We start from the raw sequence: 8,620 nt of genomic DNA, 5'->3' as shown, positions 1-8,620 counted from the left end.
CGCTCTTTCCTGCCGGTCGCCCCCGTTTACAGCGGCATTTGTCCTGTTTTTGGTCACGTGATGTTCGTCCCTCAGGTGGGCGGGACCCGTGATCCGTTTCACCTGAGGGTCGTTTGTTCGTCTATATATGTCTTGTCTTTGTACCAGTTGACTGCTGGTTATTATTTCCTTCATTTGGAACAATGCACGGGTTTTTGGTTTGCACACTTTCTATTAAACCATCCTCTTTCCCTGAGACTTGGCGTGATTGCTTCCTTTTTAAGTTGCTCACCCTGCCCGTCACAGAATAACCAGCCACCCTTCGGAAGCCGCCAGTCTCCCTTACTTTCTCCTTCGTTCGTGGTCATGTCTCGTGGTGAGTGTTCGTCTACATGCTGTGTGTTTGTCGTGTTTTGTCTGAGAGTGTGTTGAGTCTGTCCCCACTCGTCCCGCCGTGTTTAAATGTTGTTTGTGTTGAGACCCGTACTTAACACGGCGGTGACTAGAGCTGGGGACCGGTAGACTCCGCTCTCGCCCAGCGAAACTACCGGTGCTTCACATTGCGCACGTCCGTTGTCCGTTATCGTCTGTGTATGTGTGTGTGTGTACGTTGTTTTGTTTTGCATAAATAACGACGCGGACGTGAGCGAGTATGTGAGTGTGCCGTGGTGTGTGTGTTTCGCTGGTGGTGTTCGTGTGTGTATGTAGACGGGTCCACCGATGCGTGCTGCACGCTAGACCGCGTAAGACGCGAGAGTCTCTCAGCTCTTTTCGCCTCGCTCACCCGATATCCCGTGGTGACGGGGGTGAGCGACTGCGAGCCCGAGAGAAGCGTCGCTGTGGGCGTGACGCACAAGCCGCTCGCGTATAGCTCTCTCTCTCTCCAAAGATCTGCGGATCCCATGGCGAACATGGTGAGAGAGAGAGAGAGAGCTGGAGTAGGCGCGTCACGCTCTACAGAGCGTGCGCGTCGGTGGGTCCTGTCCGTTTGTTTGTGTTCTGTCTTTGCGTGTTCGTTTGTCCTAGCGTGTAGCGTGATTTGTTTTATGTAATTCCTCTCTTGCACTCCTCTTTACTGTGTGTGGGGAGGGGCCCATTTGAGGTGGCACGGAGGGCATCTCGGGTGCGTTAATGTTATATGTTGTGTTTGTGTTTTTTTGTTTTGTGATTCCCCGGAGGGCCCCCCCCTAAATATGTTTTTGGGGGGGAGCTATTGGGTTCCTGAGCCACGACATGTGGCTCAGAATGTGCTGCGCCGTTGGGAGACCTGTCCTCTCCCCTGGGTAAAGGGGGTTTTAACAGGCAGGGCAGTGCGTGTTATATGTTGTGTGTCATCTGTGTGCGTGTGTGTGATGTGTTGCAGGTCGCTCCTGGTGGGGTCTCCAGGCGGAGACCCTCCCCTTAGAGCTTGGCGTGACCAGCGTGTCCCTGATGTGCATTGCCAGGGCCCTGGTCTCTGGCGCTCCTGGGTTGGGTGGAGGAGTCCACCTTGAGATGAGGGGCCCCGGGAGGGGTTCACTCCCCAGGAGTCTGGGGTGACCCCTAGCGAAAAGGGCAGGGGTCAGCTCAGAGCGAAGAGGTAGGTTCGGGAGGTGGTCGGTAGAAGCCGTGGTCGCACCCCAGTATGGGGGCCTGCACACATCCACACCTGTAACGTTTGTTGGGCCATGTGCTCCCGGTCCGCGCACGGCGGTGGGGCTTAAGCGGCCTAAGGCCGGTTAGGGCGTGAGGGCCCTGTGACCGACCGGGGCATGGTTGTCATCATGTTGACGGCCCAGTCGGTCCAGGGTCCCGCCCAGGAGGCGAGCTAATCTGTATGTGTTTTTATGTTTCAGCTCCAGGACTCCAGGGAACGGGTCCCTGCCTGGTCTGCATCCTGTGACGAGGAGCTTTTATGTGTTTTGTGTTTCAGCTCAGGATGGCAGGGAACGGGTCCCTGTCTTGTCCCCGCCCTCCCGCCCCTTTGTTGTGTTTTGTGTGCTGCTGCTGTAAGCCGCACATCCGGAGGGGAGTGCGGCTTTGGTGGGGGGGTCTGTCACGTTGTGGGGGGGCCCCTGCCGGTCGCCCCCGTTTACAGCGGCAGATGTCCTGTTTTTGGTCACGTGATGTTCGTCCCTCAGGTGGGCGGGACCCGTGATCCGTTTCACCTGAGGGTCGTTTGTTCGTCTATATATGTCTTGTCTTTGTACCAGTTGACTGCTGGTTATTATTTCCTTCATTTGGAACAATGCACGCGTTTTTGGTTTGCACACTTTCTATTAAACCATCCTCTTTCCCTGAGACTTGGCGTGATCGCTTCCTTTTTAAGTTGCTCACCCTGCCCGTCACAGTTGTTCAGTACTTTGTGTATGTGATTCAATTTACAGTTGGTTTGGTAGCAGAGTTATTAATGTATATTTAGAGAATTGGAAATGGGAAATTTTACATAATATTTTACTTCAAATCTTAATTCACTATAATTCCAGCTTTGGTCAAATGTAGATGTTAGGTTGCTGCTTTTGGTTAAATATAATTTCTTTGATAACATGGAATTTTAATATACCATGAATTTACTGTTTGAAAATGGAAATTTACTGTGAAATTATAATAGGCATTGTTCTGTGTTTTTACACTGAAAACTGCATTTTTACACTGATAACTACTAAATTAACACTCAAGACCATTAAAAAAATATTCAATCCTGTTATAAAACAAGAAATTCTTGTAATTTAAATTTACAGACTTTTACCGTATATTTAAAGGAGTTTTCTTTAAAAGGTAATTTCCTTGTATTTTACAGGTATATTCTCTTATTATGAAAAAGACAGAAAAATACTGTATTTATTTACAGTAAATATCTGTTAAAAAATGTTTTTTACAGTGCACACACACACACACACACACACCTTTTTAAACTTAATGAAGACTACAAGCTACCAGAAAAACAAGAGTCAGAGGGAGAGGTAAAGGGAAAAGATTAAGAAACAAACAAAACACAACAGATGTGGGAACAGAACAATAGTGAAGTCACATTCAGTGCTTACATGCTGTGCATTTTATATGTGCAGGAAGTGTTAAAACTCATGTCTCAACAACGTGTTTGGATTTATTTACTGGAAGGCATAAAATTACTATGCAACTATGCATTTTTTTTCAGTAACAGGCAAGAGGACTAGATATTTCCTTGGCTGACTGCTGATGGAACATTTTTTAAGCTTATAAAAATTTAATTCAATAAATTCAAACCAGACTTTTCATATGTATATTGGTTATTTTCTCTGTATATCATGTACAATCCCAAATCTCTTTTACCTCCCATTCACTGTAATTTATTTGGCATTAGAGGATTGTGTTCACTGTTCAGCACAGCAATTCCATTTTCCAATTAGACTTGCTGAGCCAAAAAATTTGGAGCAAAGTATGGTGTGACCGTGGCAGGGAGGGAGCAAGTCATGTGTGTAGTAGAGGCGTCTCTTTTTCTTCATAACCAAACACATAGCAAGTAGCACAGCATTGAGCCAGGATAAAAACAAAAAAGACAGAAATTCAAAAACAAAGTGCTGGCAGTAATCACTCAAAGCATGACTGGGCAACAGAAGGCTTGAGCAAAGTTGAGACACTCTTGTACAGTAGCAATGCACGGTGTTGGAGGTGCCAGTGGGGTAGGTATAGTGAGCATGAAATAAGGAACAGGTGCACATGCTTACTGATCAGAATTCTGGTGAATGGAAACAGGATGTGTGTGTTGGATGTATTGTGTTGGTATGTCAATGGGTGTCTTTCTAGTGTTCTTTTATCTAGGTGTGTATTACTTAGTACTTAGTATTATTATTATTAGTATTATTTAGGAACATCTTACTTAGTATATACGTTTATTTACAACTCCACTTATTCTTATTTACTAACATTTTTGGCACATTAGAATGGCACAGTGTAATACACTGGTAACTGAATGTTATTCTGAAAGCCTCAACTGAAAGGCACAAAGTGTATTCTCTCTCTCCTTCTGTACTCTCCCTCTCCTTCTGTACTCTCTTTCTATCACACACATGCACACAAAGACAATTGCAGTGCAAAACACAATCACCAAGCATCAACAAACAGCACAGCAGGAAAGAAAGTGATGAGATTTTTATACCACCCAAAACCAGCCCCCTAGACACACACACACACACACACACAGACTTCTGATCTTTAATGGGCACACTACTTCCTTGCTTAGTAGAGGTTCAGTAGCAAGCACAGAATCACTAAATACCAAATCCCAAATACTAAATACTCAACCCCAAACTATAATAGGTTGTGTTTGTATATGTGTTGTTCATATTATCAACAGGATGTGTCATTTGTCATTGAGTTTCATAAACAAATAAACATCACTAGCAAGAAACTGCAGAAGTTAGACTTTTATTCCTTTACTGTTCCATAAGCGTTGCTAATCCTCTAATCTTCAACTTTACACAATAAACAGCAAGACTGCTCTTAGATTAATGTAAACATGTCCACAAGGAACAGTGTCTGACCTTTAACTTCTCTGCACTTTCACCTCACTTTCTCAGCCTAAGGGGGAAATGGGATGGAAGACCAGACATAAAATAGAGTGATAAAGTGTTTGATCTGTCTTTCAAGATTAGCTTTTAGCCACAGAGAGATGATAGTCTGAGAGGTCGCCGTACTCAGCTCTGTTTAACCTTTCACTCCACAAGGCTAAAGATATTACCAGAGGTAAGACAGAAGATGTGTGGGAGGAGATAATAAAGAAACGTACTGCTTTGCTGTCTCTGTTTTCTCTTACTTTCTCTTTCACTCACTCTAAAATGTAAGGGATAGAACAGAAGAGGGGAAATCATGGATCAAATAAAAACACTATGATTAGAACTGTGAAGCATTAAAATGAAAGTGGAATGAATCTTAATACAATGCTGACAGATGAACAATGTGAGATTTCTGTATGTAAACACAACATTCAGCAATAGACCCATGACACTTAACTCAGCACCTAATCCAGTACCAATCTAGCACTATGTTTAATTGGCACGTAACATGACTAACCCTCTCACTGGCTTGAATTCACTTTAATAGAATGTACCATTACTAGCAGGACTATATCAAATGATACCCTTCATAACTAACTTTTAGACAAAACAACCCAAACCGACAAACAAAAAAGCCCACTAAATGAATACCATTAATAAAAACATTAAATAAAAATAAATAATAAAAATGATAATAATCCTCATCAAAGGGACTATGCTCTCTCAGATGGTATAATGCCATGACATACTGATGATCAGATTTTGTATTCTGTCATCAGAATCTCAATATAATTTTTTTAATTTGTTTCTCTTGATAGTTAAAATTTTAGATTGGCCTCACCTCTCATATGAGTGTATTCTTTCTTCTTAAGTCTTTTCACTTAATACAGTCACTCATGGTTTTCTGTGATTCTCCCACCTAGAGAGTAGTAAGGTAGATGTATAATCAGTGCAAAGTGTGTATTATGTGTATGCACTTGCGTGTGCACTTGTGTGAGGTAGCCTATATCACTAAACCTCCTTTGCCTTGCCTGCCAAATTTGGGTTAACTGAATATCACCCATTGCACTGCACATTCCACAGTCCTCTCTCTCTCTCTTTAGTACTTTTATGTTTTCATGGGAAGTCATTTCAGCCTCTTTTGTAGAAGGTCATAAAATATATAGTGGATATTTTAGCCTTCTGCATAACATTTACATTTTCTATTGTATAGCTGTGACGAGGGAAGAAGTGTGAATAAAACATTCATACCAGAAGCCATTTCTCCTGTGACATTTGGAGCAGTATCTATCATCACGCCTCTCTCTTTCTCTCTTTCAAACACAGCCAGGGGACCAAATGATGGCACGTTGTTAAAATGTGGCCTCAAAAAATAAAATTTTAGCATCTCTACATTCACACCCATTGGCTAGTTGATGAAGATAAGAGAAAAGTCAAATGGAAATGATGTGTTTGAGTGAGTGGTAATGGTGTATAGAATCTGAATCGTCGGTAATGAATACACCTGGCCTGGCTATACGAACATAGTCTTTCACATGTTTTCTTAAGTGTCTGATGTCTGGGTTACAATATTGAAATTATATGAAGTTATAAAATAAATGTGCAGAACTCTTAATAGTTTGACCAGACAAATCTTAACTTCAATGTAACTTGTTTGGAGAGAATAAATTAGATATGCACAGATGTCTATCACTAAAGTATTACCAGTACCCAAGAAAACTAATTGGTGAAATGTATTTTTTGTTTTCCCTCAGACATTTAAATGCAATCCCATGCCAGCTCTGCAACTTAAAAAGGAATTGTCTTGTAATACTACATTTTATAGAACCTTGTAGACCTCGTCAACCTGAGCTACCTTCTCCAAATAATCTTTGGGTCTGTAAAATAAAGACATAAATATTAAAGCATAAAATAAATACATAAAAGCAACGTTTATGTAGGCACACACACAATCTTGGAGAAGGGCATAGCCTAAGTGTTAGCCGAACAACAAAGGGTAGTGGCAAATAAATCCTCCTGTTGTACGGGAAAAGTACAATCCACGTGCGGACGCCACCGCTACACGCGGGCTATAATGGCACCGGCAGATTATTTTTTTCGAGTAGCATTCAGACTGGGAGGGGTGAACAAACTCTCTCACGCACCCTCCGCCATGCTTGTACGAGGCTATGCTCTCGCTAATGCTCTCTGACCCCCGTGGCAGTTCCTTCTCCCCACACTGCAGTTGAAACTCCCCCTCTGCCAGACCGAGGCGTGCCTGTACTCCCTCACTCCCCTCACTGTTTCTGTCCGTCTCGCCGGAGCCGCAGCTGCAGCCGAAGGTCTCGCAGGGTCGAGGGTCCTGCCCCGCTGGCTCCGTGTTCCTCGCCTTTGCTACTGCGATCTACGTTCGCTTGCGGACCAACAACGTTATCAGTGAAGAGTGTGACCCCGGACTTATCCGCGGAAAGGTATTCACCTTTTGTTGCAGCTTTGAAATTCACAAAGAAAAAAAATAAGACACAAAAGCCGCGGGTTAGAGGTCCCTTGTCATTTGTGAGGGGGGATCAACGAGATTAGAGCGGTTCCGTACCGTTGAATGAAATCCTTTCGGTGCCCTATTTGCTACCAAACCACAAGAGTTCAACGTTTCATTCAGATATTGTGCATCTATATCGGCAGCGGCGGTGAACGCGACGCGGTTATCTGGTAGTACGCGGTGTCACAGGTTCAATTGGACGGCTTTTCCTTTATATGAAGCAAGTAAATTGACCGAAAGAACATTGTATAATTGTAAAAAAACATGTCTTTTAGATTAAATTAATAGAAATGTGTCCCTTTTTTCGAATCAATGAAGAGTTGAGGGCAAAAGGCTCAGGAAAAGCATTGGTTTATCTAGCTAAGTCGTGCGTTGTCAATGCGGTGGCAGGTTCAGCTAAGCTAGCTGCTAGCGAGCTAAGGTGAACGGAGCAGAATAAGTGGGTGAACGTTTGTGTTGCCACAGCTAGTTTTTAAGCGTCCGAATGCGTCCAAGTTTATTCCAGTTAAAGTTAGTTTATTGTTTCATATACACACCAAGCGCACATACACCACGTGCTTAGTTTAAACATATTAATACTCTCTGGATATTTTAGTACTGGATGTGTTTCCAGAGGCCTGGGCAGAGAGGGAGGGTTTTGTATAACTAACAGCTAGCACGGCAGAGTTGGTAGATGTTCGTGAGGTGAGATCTGTTCGTGAGGTAAAATGATGGGACAGTAATGAAACTCTTAGAAAGTTGGTGCCTCCCACGGACGACCACGTCCAGCTGTTGGATAAATTATTGTTTATATATAAATATTTAGATTTAACTATTCGGTTACTCACCTCTGATACGTTTTTAAAGTTAACCAATAGGTCTGCAGTCGGTCGCCGGTGTTGAATGAGCGACGGCGTGTTCTGTATAAATGCTTGAGGCTGAGATGTCAACTCCATACTGTCAATACCTCGAGGACTCGCTGTCGGACAAGCGCTTTGAGTGACAGGGCAGAAGTCACGGTCAGTTGCCCCAGGATTGCATGAGGGTGAACGTTTTGCTGGTAATTCGGTTTGTTGTCCACTTGAAGTTTACATTTTTATGCGGCTTTCCTCAGAGCGGACACGTTTTGATGTCAGTTTGTGTCATGTAACTTTGCTGAGACTCAGTTTCATGCATGCACAAATATATGTCATTTTTTCCACTATGTCATTATTTGAAATGTGTTGATCATTTGTTTAATTTTCAACATAACAGTAAATGAAATGTATGTGACAGTTTTACTGCTTGGTGATGTGTAGATATTTCATGTAGGTTTTTCACAAGTGTAAAATTCTGCTGCAGGGTTTTATTGCTTAACTGTATTGATTATTATTATTACCTGCCAGAGTAAATTCTATATTTGTAAAATAATTGAATTTGCTTGTTTGTAGTATCATTTATGTAGTATCAGAAAGTAAATGGCTTTAAAATTAGCAATAAAATAATTTAGATATTTCGGTATAATATATCAGCAACATGTATTTCTAAGGTGATTTTTAAATTGGAAAGCAGTGATAAAACTGTAAAATCAGTAGAATATTTACATGAGAAATTCACTCTGGGTCATCAGCAAAATAAGTAGGTGCACCAA

General features: G+C 42.5%; 1 protein-coding gene and 1 long non-coding RNA gene across 5 annotated transcripts in view; one reads left to right on the top strand and one right to left on the bottom strand.

The window, feature by feature from the left end:
• Window positions 1-4,278: 4,278 nt before the first annotated feature.
• On the bottom strand, window positions 4,279-8,052 carry LOC143527832 (uncharacterized). The gene is made up of 3 exons (XR_013134281.1): window positions 7,839-8,052; window positions 5,335-5,412; window positions 4,279-4,770 (listed from the first exon to the last, which is right to left on the bottom strand). It is a non-coding gene; the product is annotated as an uncharacterized LOC143527832 (long non-coding RNA).
• The window catches only part of mpped2a (metallophosphoesterase domain containing 2a), a 54,342-nt gene continuing 52,295 nt past the window's right edge, over window positions 6,574-8,620 (top strand). The window contains exons 1-2 of one of the 4 annotated variants that reach the window (XM_077023155.1): window positions 7,040-7,235; window positions 7,858-8,050. The gene's annotated coding sequence lies outside the window, so the exon portion shown is untranslated. Of the gene's footprint in view, window positions 6,944-7,039; window positions 7,236-7,835; window positions 8,051-8,620 lie in introns of those variants that run through there. The other 3 variants (XM_077023153.1, XM_077023151.1, XM_077023154.1) reach the window with 3 other exon arrangements.

The sequence above is a fragment of the Brachyhypopomus gauderio genome, chromosome 12 (assembly GCF_052324685.1).
Source record: "Brachyhypopomus gauderio isolate BG-103 chromosome 12, BGAUD_0.2, whole genome shotgun sequence".
Lineage (NCBI taxonomy): Eukaryota > Metazoa > Chordata > Actinopteri > Gymnotiformes > Hypopomidae > Brachyhypopomus > Brachyhypopomus gauderio.
Note: the sequence above shows the minus strand (reverse complement) of the source record. Positions and strands in the feature narration are given on the sequence as shown.